Genomic DNA, 12,789 nt, shown 5'->3' with positions numbered 1-12,789 from the left:
GGGTCAGACTGATTTGCATATGGCCATGTCTGAACTGGGGTGGCAGAGTGGGCTAAAGAACGGTGATGGATTAAACCCAGATCTGTTGACTGGGTGTGAGTGTTTGATTGGTTCAGATGCTCCATCCATCACCACCCCCTTTTGTACTGCTGTCTCTATAGGGCAACCCCGCTCTGCCCTAGACTTGGCAGCATCAGCTGTCAGTGAAAAAGAAAAAAGTAATAACATTGTTTTATTATCGTTTTCTTTTTCATCTGCACTGAGGCGACGCTCCTCCACTATTATGGAGTAACTGCTGCTGAAACTGAGGGAAATTTAATTAATAAAATGATACCAGAACAACAAAAAGCAAATGTGTAGAACCGAGATGTTAAATTTGAAAGATTAAATAAGATTAGCACCAAAATGTTCAAAGTGCCAAGTATGGGTATCTGGTAGTGCTGGACTGGGACAAGGTCACAAGTTCAAGCTTACCACCATAGAGTGTAGGCCAGGCACAGGGCCCTGTACCGCCCGCGCAGAGTTGGACCTTATATCCTTGATGCAAGGACTGTGCTGCAATTTTTTTCAAATCCTTGTGTTGCTGGCCATCAGTTCTTGTGAAGCTTTCAACTGTGTGGTGAGGCCCTACGGAGGTTTGCGTCACTCCACATTGGTTTCAATGAAGCTATTCACTGTGCGGTGCGGCTTTGCGGGGCTTTACACCTCCTGACATTGGTTCCACTTCAGCTTTCGGCTGTGCAGAGAGCTTTGCAGGATTCTAATGATGCTCTAAGCTGTGTAGCTTGGCTTTGTGGGGCTTCAAGTCACTCTGCATCCATCCTGATGAGGCTATTATCACATTAACTTTGAAGCCAGGGAAGTGTGCTAAATACTGCAATTCATATAGGCCGGTGTCGTTACTGAATTGTGACTACAAACTCTTTACTAAGATTTTGTCTGAAAGACTCAATGGGATTATGAAAGATCTTATACACGAGGACCAGAAGGGGTTTACATGAGATCGATCTTTACATGAGTTGACATACCCCAATTGGTTCCATAGATTTAGCTACTGCTTACAAATTTCCTTTAGCAGTAATTGCGTTAGACACTACAAAAGCTTTTGACTGTGTAAATTGGGTCTTTATACAAGCAGTTATAAAATCTTTAAATTTGGGAACTAAGGTTTATCATACACTTACTAGAATATATACCTCTCCGTTCACAGGGGTACTGCTGAATAGTGCTTTGACGCCCCCTTTAAAATAACCAGAGGAACAAGATATGGTTTCCCCCTGTTGCCCTTATTATTCGACCTGTATATCAAGCCTCTGGCAAGGAGGAGAAGAAATGATACAGGGATTTTACCATTTAGATTCGAAGGCTGGAAGAAGAAATTAGCCTTACATGCTGATGACCTTTTGATTTGTACGACGGTTTTGAAGAATACTATGAGTCAGTTTATGAAATTGACAGTGATTTATGGCAAGGTCTTGTGATATGAGATCAACAGAGGAAAGACTGAGAAATGGTATGGAACATGGAGAGGGGGGACTGAAAAGGTTGAAAGAAAGATGAGGTACCTACGGGTCAGGATAACACAATACATTGTCAAACTACCTAAACTAAACTTCGTTAAAACCAAGAAAGAAGTGTGTAACTTAATGGGAAATTGGTCACATCTGCCCCTAAAATAAATGAAATGAAGAAGCACTCCCTCTTTTAATCTAACTTCAATTCACTTTTAACCTCTAATTTATATGACATTAAAAATGCGTGCTACAGTGGTGGCACGTTTGTCCCCTCGTGCCTGTTTCTAAACCTTCCTAACTCGAGTGAAATCACACCTGACCACTGTGCACTGTTGCAGGAATTCGTTTTCCAATTTTATTTTTCAAACAAAGTTTATCTCATCTGATTCACTGTTCCAAAAACAGTATTCAAAAACTTAATTCAATTACTACCTCAATCATATTTTAAACACATTCTTTACAATATATACATGTTCATTGTCAAATTGATCATGGGCGGTTATCAAACAGCAGTTGATTTCACAAAGCAAAACATTTTTCAAACATATGCACTTTGTCCGGATTTCTTGAATGCCCAATGCATTTCGTGACAGGAATGGCACTTCTTCAGGGGCCTGAAATCTAAAAAGAAAAACCTTTTTGTGATCTATTATCAAACATACAAGGGGACACATAGTTTCCTATGAACACTCTCATGATTATGCCACAATATTGAGCACCTTAACTGTGTGTGATAATCGTGAAAATGAAAACGTGGCAATAGAACTTGACAGGTGACCTTCACCTAGTGTCGGGTACACCCGAATGCAACTCAACACTCCACTTTAAATGGAGCTTACCCTCCTTCCTGTTCCGGAAACGACTTACTCCAACCTCTGAAAAATACATTGAAATGTTTCAATCTTCCGTTCTCGAAGTTTCCTACACACACTGGTATTTCGGAGCAGTTCAAGAGGACTTACCCGAATCTAATATGCCTCTGTCTGCTTCTACTACCACTTCTCTCGTCCCTCCGCTGATAAACAAAAGCACAAAAAAACAAACGGTATTACCTAAAAGTGAAATGCCCAGCAAACGATTAGCCAACTATTTTACCACAGTTAATAAGAGAACATACCTCCAAAGAACACTCCAAAAAGTCCTCAAAAAGAGTCACAATCGCTCAACAAACGACTCCGTCTCGGTCGTAACAAAATCCACCATTTTTACATCTTCCCGGTGAAACAATCAACCAATCAGAATCGAGCGGACACTTGCCACTATAGAAACTAGAACGTTAACCTTCCTATGTTCCTTTGCTTCCTACTGAAGCCGCTACGAGGAATTCAACCTTGTCAAGTGCTTGGCTTGCATATACCACCAATCATAAGTCTTCCGCTCTTGTCCATGATGCGGCATCGACTGAAACGCGATCCCCAGACACCAAAAATAAACAACAGACTAATGTGATAACGCTGAACCGCTAAGCAGAAAGCTGGCAGGAATACCTCTATGTCAGTTGGTGCCCCAGTCACCATATAACAATGTATACAGAAGTAGAGAAGAAAAGAGGGAGCAGTGATATCTAATAATCAATTAGAGAACTGATCAAACCAAACCCAATACATGTGTATGTTGTGGATGACCATCAAACAAACCAAATGATCAGTCCTATCACTTGGTCGTCCACACTGTGACCTGGCAGGTCCTTAGATCATCTAGACCATATGCCACACAGTCATAATAAGTACTGGATACGGTCCACAGTGTACCTCCATTTGTTGGTCAGATTGTGATGGTCAGTAGGACGTGGTGAAAAACAGTGCAACATTCAACAAAGTGGTGAGTCTTAAAATAGGGTGATATGTCTGAAACATATACTTTAATAGAAACCAGGCATGTCCGCTAGTTGAAAGATAGGAACAGCGCAAACGACAGTATGGAACAAATGACTGTCGCAATTCGGGCCAACATGTTTCTGCCTACCGGGCAACACGTCCCTTGGCTTTTGTCAGGGCCACTGCTCTAAAAGGTTGCTACTGTTGTATGTGTTGTAAAACAAAAATATGTATGACAAATCAGTGAACAAGAGTATAAGCGTAGGGACGATACAACCTGTACCTACAGTTAATCACTCATCCTCCTTGTCAGTAGGTGCTCAACGCGATCCAACATGACAGGGGACTGGACCTCACCTCACCTGGACCGTGCTCAGGTATACGAGGCCCCGCACTCTCCGTCGGTGCCACCAAACTCGCCTGAGGCCTCCCCCTAGGTACAGGTTGTATCGCCACAGAAACGCTGTTACTCACTTGGGTGTCGTGTTGGAGGAGGACCCACGGAGAAGCCTGCCCTCTGCCCTGCAGGATACCGCTGTTTTCCGCCGCTGCTCGCCGCACCCGCTTCGCGGTCAGCAGTGAGGGGCGGGGCTGCTTGGGCGCTCAGAGACACAGGGAGAAGGATTCCACAACCACCGAAGGGCGTGTGCGAGCAGGGACTCTAAAGACCAGGAGTCCCTGCGCTGCTCAGGTGTGCACGGCCGCGCCCCCAGCGAGACACGCCCCACCGCCTGCAACACCCTCTATTTTACAGCTTGCCTGACGCTTAGTGGAGTGGCTCACTGGTTAGAGGCGGCAGGCCTGAGAGCAGAAATCAGCCTGGGACCAGGGTTCAATTCCCGACGCGGCAGGGTCGTGGACCTTGGTCAGCGGACTCGATAATTCTCGCTTCGGTGCTTACTCTAATCAGGGGTTCCACTCGGCAACTCTAGGCATTAGCTTGCCTAATCTCCACAACAGCCCCACCAATTCCGGGGATGCCTGGCTCCACCTTGGGGACTCCCAGCAAGGGACCATCCCACAGGGAAAGCCAGGACGGGTTCCCCAGAGTTATACAGCGCCGGGACGCCCCGTTGCTGGGGCAGCTGTGCGCTTTACAAGTATACTACATTTACATTTACATTTAGCGGGACGCGAGCGGGACGCCGAGCGAAGCCCGGGCAAAGGGCGGGCAGTCTGTGGCAGTCAGGGGCTGTCAGAGGCTGGGCTGGTCCACCCACCTTTCACCCACGGCTCTGAGAGGTATTGGACTACGGGTAGAGGGAGCTGACACCATCATGTCTACTCGGTCGGGGAAAAGCATCAGGGGAGGGGGGGAGGGAGTTGCTGGGAGTGCAGTGATAGGATCAATGGACAAATTTATAACCAGAGTAGCCGCTGTTATAGAAAAAGAGATAGCAATGACGGAACGCCGCCTATCTCAGGATTATCTACCGGCTAGACGCTCTTCACTTGGTCCTATGGCACACGCTTTGTCCCCTACCACTGTGCCGGACCCCTCCCCTTTGCTCCCTGTCACGTTTGAGCAACCACGGATGTCCGCTATACACGCAAGCATCGACAGGCTGGAGAGCCTGGTAGCCCAATCACCATCTCCCGACACCAGCCCTGCGGTCCAGGACCCCCGCTCTTTAGATCTCCCTTGCCCTGTTGTCGACAAGGTTTTGCACCCAACACACCAAGATTCTCCTTTGGCTCCCCCCCTGTCTTGCAAGGCCCATGACTCCCACAACCAGAAAAAAAGGAAATGGACTGTTACCATGCGGAAAGGCAGCCATACTACACTGTACAAGCGTCCCAGGAATCAACTGGTAAGGGGTATGAGCACGAAACTAGGCAAAGGCTCACTTGTAATGGTCCCTGACGGGATGGGTGGTAACCTCCCTCCAGGTACAGCACTAGAGGCCGCCAAGGTAATCTCCAATCCCCTAGATATTTTATCAGCTTCTCAGGCTTCTGGTTCCCTTAAACAAATCGAGGACCTGATTAAAGCTTTATTAGTCCCGCTCACCGACCAGGTCAAGGGTCTGGGGGCTAGACTGGATAAATTTGAGCAGTCCACCCTTGACAACTTTTACTCACTTAAAACGCTCATCAAACTTCAGTCTAGAATCACCGATGACAACATGGGGGGGACTAGGGGAAATCGGGCATCTGTAGATCCAGTGCAGGCCCCACCCTCGGTAACATCTGCACTTGCTGTTGTAGCACCTAAGGACCTGACTGCCACTCCTGAGGTCCTTACTACGACCCAACCGGGGCCTATTATACATACTGCCCAGGTCCATGCAAGATCCCCTAAGACCTCTAAAGCTGTGAGCAAAAAACAAGACAATGTTAAGCTGCCAGCGGGTGGGGCTTTGGCTAAGCCTAGACAACGGATTCAGGGAATTGACCAGGGCAAGAGAGTAGGGCCAGCTCCCTTAGCAAAACACAGTACGAGTCATTCAGGAGCTGGTCCACCAGCAGTCATTACTCCGAAAAATACTCACAAGAGCCCCCCTGTAAATCTCCCCCCGGAGTGCCACCCATACATCGCTGTTCTAGTAAATGTCCCTCCCCTGAAAGATGCCCAGTTTGAGACCCACCAGACCCTAAAAAATAAAACTCTGGATTGGTTAAAAACTAACAAACCACTACCTAGGGGTATGGAGGGAGTAATCCTGGGAGTCCGCAGGGTAGGCTGGATAGGACAGAGTAGGAAACGACTGGAAGGGGACTGCGTGGTAGTTAATTTCCAAGATAATAGAGTAGCACAAATGTAAATGTAAATGTAAATGTGCTGGACTTGTAAAGCGCACAGCTGCCCGTAAGCGTCCCGGCGCTTGCTTAGGGAACCCGTCCTGGTATTCCCCTGTGAGAAACCCCGGCAGGGTGTCCACAAGGTGAAAGCCAGGCATCCCGCATCAGCATGTGGGTGGCCTCGGCATTAGCGTGGTGGACCTGTCCTACTTCTACCCCCGCCCCTCTGTGAATCACGTTAGTCCAGTAATTGGGGAAACATGCCATAGCACTAGCGACCGTCCATGGCACTCAGTGGGACCCCAGTTTTACCCCCAGGCAGTATGGCCAGGATCGATCTGGGGCACAACAGGGTATTGAATTGAATTGAAGATCCCCGTGGGCTGGTCCCTGGGGTCTCTAAATTGAGAGGGGCTACTAATTCTACTGAAAGGCTGACTAGCTTGCCCCCCCACCCGTTACACCCACAGTAAATATTGCCTGGAGGGACTCTGAGGGTGGGCAGGTTTCCAACAGTGTTGGAGATGGCCTATTTGTCCCGCTTGGGGGCGTTGCCGACTGCGAAGTTGAGTCCAGTCGCATCCCAGCTGTAACGGACCCAGTCTTTAGGGTTTTCAGCTGGAATGTGGCTGGATTAGCTAGAAAGCTTGCCCTGCCTGACTGGAATGCTCTCGTGGAGGAGCACTCGATTTGCATCTTCCAGGAGACGTGTAGTAGGGAGCCCATCCACAAGGCCGGATACTCCTCTTACTCCATCCCAGCTGTCTACCCAGAAGCAGGGAGGGGACGCCCCTCTGGCAGTCTTCTCGTCTGGGTGGCTGCTTCATTAAACTGTAGGGTAGAGGCCCACCAGACCAACAGCCCCGACCTCCTTAATATCACACTGAAAGATGTCCCGGGTCGTCCCATTCTGAATATTTTCAACATCTATGCACGGGGCACAAAGGGAGGTAGACAGTCACCCACAATTGCCCACTTGGAGGGCTTGTTAAGGACAACTCCCTATAAGTCATGTACCTTGGTTGCAGGCGATCTAAATTGTACGTTCGAGCCATTGGGCTCGGACGACACTTTGGATCTGGAGGAGGAGGACCAGAGAAGAGGGATCCCAGCCTTAGAGCTAACCCCGATTAAGAGGTGGACTGAAGTGGCGCTTCAGATCAACACCCTTAGTGTGGAGTTCGATCTGAGGGCACTCAATGGGAGGTCACGATCAGATAGGGCGGGTGTCCACACTTACAACAGGCCCAATCACACGTCGAGCATTGATTACATCTTGCTCGACGTGTGCCTATGGACCTCGGCGAGGGATATGGTAATTATTCTGTCCGTAGAGAGCGATCACAACTTGCTCTCGCTGACCCTGACTCCCTGGTGGTCAGTTAGTAGAGGGGGTCCATTGCCTATTGTCACTGCCATCTCTGGGAACTCAACTGTTTCACATTGTGGCAGGCGGCTGAAGTGGCCAAAGCTTAAGCTCTCTTTCGAGAAGGTCGAGGCAATAACGCTACTCCTGGCTGCAGCCCAACTTGATTTGGATAACTTAGAGGGAGGCCCGGTGGGGGTGTCAGGGAAATTTTGCGACCTGACCAAGGCCATAAGCAATTTGTTTATTCTACCAACGAGACATAAGGGGGCTAAAACAAGGTCTTTGAGAAAACAGGGTTGGTATACCCACAACTGCAGGGTAAGGAAGAAAATGTTGGTGGGTGCAGTCAAGTCAAAATCCCAAACCAGGATTAGGGAGGCCCGGAAGCTTTACTCCCAGAGTCTACAAATAGCAAAAAAAGAATGGGAGGATAAGTTTTGGGAGGACCTATTAGCCGCCAGCAAAGGAAAAGATGCCAGAGGCTTCTGGAACCTGGTGGGTTCTAGGAGTCGACCCGATGACACACTGAGGACTTGTACCATCCCGTCCCAGACCTGGTCTAATCATTTTGGGGCTTTATACTCCCCGGTAGAAGGGCCCCTTAACGAACCTTTTGTACCCCCCTCTTCAGGTTGGAACGGAATTACTGACCCTTTCACCGTCCGGGAGGTAGTAAATGTATTAAAGTTCGTGGTACCCCTGAAAGCAGCCGGCCCAGATGGGCTTCCGGGGGACTTACTTAGAGCATACCCGACCGAATGGGCCACCCTGATCTCCACCCTTCTGAATGCCATCATGGAAGGCGGACCTGTCCCTGAATCTTGGAAGGGGGCGGAGGTGGTCCCCATATTCAAAAAGGGATGTCGGGAGAACCCAGGGAATTATAGGCCAATAAGTCTGATTGACTCAACACAAAAAGTGGCGGGTAAGGCGATTCTAGGGAGGATCCTCCATTGGGTGGATGAAAACTATATTCTATCTGACTTCCAGGCAGGATTCCGCTCAGGAACGGGCACTATAGAACAAGTCTTTAGACTTATGCTTCTGCACTGGAAGGTGGTGGAACTGGGTAAGGGCAGTCTCTATTTGGCCTTCATCGACCTAAAGACTGCCTTTGACCTGGTTCCAAGGGAGGAACTTTGGAGGGTTCTCCAGGACCTTGGGATCCCTCCCTACATTCTGTCGCTCCTGATAAAACTCCATACTGACAACTATGCCCAGGTGCGGTGGGGCCAGAGTGGGGAAACGACCGAAAGGATCCCGGTGTGTAGGGGCGTCCGCCAGGGTTGTGTGCTGGCTCCCACCCTATTTTCCCTGTATGTAAATGGTGTGGTAGAGCATCTGCTTCAAGAACCTGCGGATGCACCCTCCCTGGGGGGCGTACGGATCCCCACATTATTGTTTGCGGATGATACCCTCCTCATCGCCAAGACTCCACAGGGTCTCCAGAAGCTTTTGACCCGATTCCAGGACTTCTGTTTGGCAAGGGGATTGGTGATCAATGTGGACAAAACAAAATATCTGATCATGCATCCACCACGGAAACTAGGACGCCCTCCAGTTCTGAACTCTATCCCTCTTGAGAAAGTTTCTGAATTTGATTATTTGGGAATACGCCTGTGTGACACTATGAGCTGGACGCCACATATCAACAAGATGGTCCTCAGCCACAAAAGGGTAGGGGGTGAGTTGCTAAAGGAGTATCATGCCTCATCTAAAGAGTCTGTGGCACCTGCAATAGAGATTTATAAAGCAAAAGGAGTCACTTCCGCACTTTATTGGGCGGAGTTATGGGGCTTTTCTAATTTGGAGTCTCTATCCAAGTCAGAAAGCAAATTTTTGAAAGACTTACTTGCTCTCCCCTTGAGTACTCCCACAGTCCCGGTTTGCCTAGACGTGGGCTGTAAGACAATTAAGGACCAGGCTCGTCTCCGGCCGTTGCTATTATGGGCTCGTTTGTGGAGGGTGCCAGAGCTAAAATCTTATGCTGACGGGCTGTCTGAGGTGATGGAAATGGGGGGCTGGCATAAGATCAAGTGGCTGAGGGAGATAAAAAACCTTCTGGGGGAGCTGGGCTTGGGAGACTGTTGGACTACAAAATCTGCCCCACCCAAGGCTATCCTGAAAAAACATTATTGGGACTGGGTTTCCTCCCAACTTATTGGTAACCCACGTCACTGCAATTCGACCGCAGCATTTCTTAGAATTTAGGACGTGGTGGCCTACGAAACCTACCTGGATTTGATCACCATGCCAGTCGATAGGGCTCTTTACTTCAAGTTCAGAATAGGCACTCTCCCGATTGGGGACCTCATATCCCGATGGAAATCGCCAGTGCAGCTTTCGCCCTTTTGTGCTTTCTGCCCTACAAGGCCTGAGACGGTGGCACATATCCTTTTTGAGTGCCCAGACTATATCCGTCCAAGGAGGTGCTGGCTCAAACCCCTATTTAAACGCCTTGGGACACGCGAACATTTGGTAGCGCTACGTATTTTGTTAACAGACACATCTCCTCCTATAGTTTGTGGTATCTCTAAATTTTTTAAATGGTCATGGATACTTCGCAGAAACAGACTGCCTATCGCAATTTAATCTAGTTTTAACTAATTTATTTCATGCATAAAATGGCATTTTTATTTGTTCTTAACTTGTGAGACATTTGTATTGTTTATCTGCAGTTTCCTACTATTTGTAATGCTTTTAAGATACAATTGTTTATCGAAATAAAGCTTTTCATCATCAGAATCGGAACAGATCCTTTTAATCCTCATAAATTGTGAGAAAGGTAAGTTATTTTTCAAGTTTTGGGGGTGAAAACTTTGAAACAGTAAGGCATTATTGACATCTGTATTTTTTTGAAAAACTTCTGTCTGTACCCCAGTTTCTTCTAGCCATATGGCCACATCCAAAAATGAAATCCCAGTGTCACTGATGTTGTGCGTAAATTGAATGTGTTCATCGTGTTGATTGAGCATGGCTAGTTTTCTTTCCAGTAATTGTCTATCTGAGTTCCAGAGAACAAAGTTGTCATCAATGAACCTGCAGTATAAAACTGCATGGTTCGTCCAATCTTCATCTGTGTATATATGGTCTGACTCGAACTTAGCCATAAAGGTATTCGCGTATGCAGGGGCCCCTGCAAAAACCATTGATGTTCCTTTTTGTTGCAAGAAATTTTTTTCTTCCCATTGAAAGTAACTATGATATAGACAAAAGTGAAGAATTTCCAAGATGAAAACTTTGTCTGTCCTGATGGTCGGTTTGTGGAAAAGTCAGCCCATAACGCTCCTGATGCCCAGGCTGCTGGCGCAAGACGCCTCTTAGTTCCCATCTTGAATAATTACCAAATAAAGAGACGGGCGCTGGAAGCAGGAAAACAAGAACAGAGTTTTATTTCTCATGAGGAGAGCCTGTCATTTCGGACACTCGCATAGTGTCTTCAGGAGGTGCTCTAACTAGCCTCTCTGAGGCCTGGTCTTTTATACACTGGTTTAAGACATGTGAACGCTCTTTATTACAATAAAGACATTGTGAAGTATGAAGATGACATCCCCGGCACCCCCCCAGTTCCGGCTCATTCCAACACGTGGCTACAGTAGAGGCCCTTACCCCCATACAATAGGAGGGGGCTATCACGCAGCTGAGTGTTCTGCCGATTCCTTTGGAATGTGTGCGCCTGATCGAATCCCAGGGGGTGGGAAGGTCATGATCAATAGTAGCTCCTTTGAAGAGGGGCGAGTGCATACAGTAGTGGGCAATAAACTGTATCCTCAGGCTAAGGGATGACCAGCGGTCCGTGCAAACAATCGGGCTCAGAGGAAGGGGTCATCAAAGGAGAGATATTCATGAAAGGAAGGATCGGTGTGGACAATCGAGCGTAGAGGAAGGGTTTATCAAAAGAGGGGTATTCATGGAAGGAAAGGAGGTGTTGGTCAGGCGCGGGGTGTGATTCCCAGTGACAGAGTCATGCAGAAGGAGACGGGTTCATGACTTGTGCATGTGAGAGTGGGGGCGGTCGGGGTGCATGGGGGATGCTTGCAGGGTCAGGGAAGGGCGCTGATGATCGATCGCGAACAGGGAGACCATGGGACCTAAAATGGCTGTTGTATATATGTGCGCATGGGTCTATGCTGACGGGATAACACAGTCAGTGTTTTGCAATATCCGTTCTGCTTACGACAAGAGGTACAGTGACCACAAATGAACGCCGCTTATGGCACAACAAGGCCCATTCTACAGCTTCCATGCCTGCCTGGTGTGGTATGGAAGTATACAGAGATTTAACATCAATCGTGCAGAGTAGCATCTTGTTGTCCATAGTTATAGGCTGCAATTTAAGTAGAAAATCAGTGGTATCCGTCACATACGAAGGCCACTGTTGAACAAAAGGTTGAAGAAACTGATCTATGTAGTGCCCAAGGGGTTCGAAGATGGTACCGCACCCTGTCACCATTGGTCTCATTGGTGGATTGTTTAGGTCCTTATGGATTTTTGGGAGCATATAGAGACGTGGTCTCCTGGGATGTTCCACAATTAAAAATTGATTAGTGGCTGAGGAAATATGCCCCAATTCGAAGGAATTTTCCAAAATGTTTTTGAGAGTTACTTTGAGTTCTTCCGTTGGGTCTTTGTCCAATTGTAAGTATGTCAAGGTATCTGAGATATGTTCTTCCACTTTCTCAATGTAAAACTTTCCGTTCATCACAACAATAGCTCCTCTTTTGTCTGCTTTCTGAATTAAAATATCCATGTTTTCTTGTAATGATTTCAAAATGCTTCTGTCTTGATTTGAAAGATTCTTCTTTTTGGTTTTTTTGCATATTGATTTTTTGTAGATCATTTCTTACTGATTTTTCGAAAGCATCCAAAATTTTATGAGAAACTGGTGCCTGAAATTTAGATTTCGGAAGAAATTCCCAAAATTCTGTTTCTTCCTTCTGTGGTTGGCTGAGTAGCACATTTGTAAAAAAAATGTCTTAATCTTAAGACTCTCATAAACTTAAACAGAGCGATTTCACTTTTGAAAAGATTAGTAGTGTAAGTAGGAACAGATCCTAGACCTTTATTCAAAACTCTGTTTTGTTGTGACGTCAATTCTACATCTGAAATGTTTACCACCATGTTCACCTCTGGCTCCTTGTATGCGGTTTTTCTGATGCTTCGCCTTGTTTTCCTGGTGGTTTTGAAGTTGCTGGTGGTTGACTGGAGTCCGTGGCATTGGGTAAAAAATGTTGCCTAGAGCTCGAAGCTTGTGCTCCTCTCTCCTCTGATATTTTAGAAGATGCTGATTCACCAGGCAATTGTGTATGCACGGATGGTCTATTTGCTGTAGTCTCCGAATCTGACA

Source organism: Lissotriton helveticus, chromosome 2_1, assembly GCF_964261635.1.
Source record: "Lissotriton helveticus chromosome 2_1, aLisHel1.1, whole genome shotgun sequence".
Classification (NCBI taxonomy): Eukaryota; Metazoa; Chordata; class Amphibia; order Caudata; family Salamandridae; genus Lissotriton; species Lissotriton helveticus.
Note: the sequence above shows the minus strand (reverse complement) of the source record.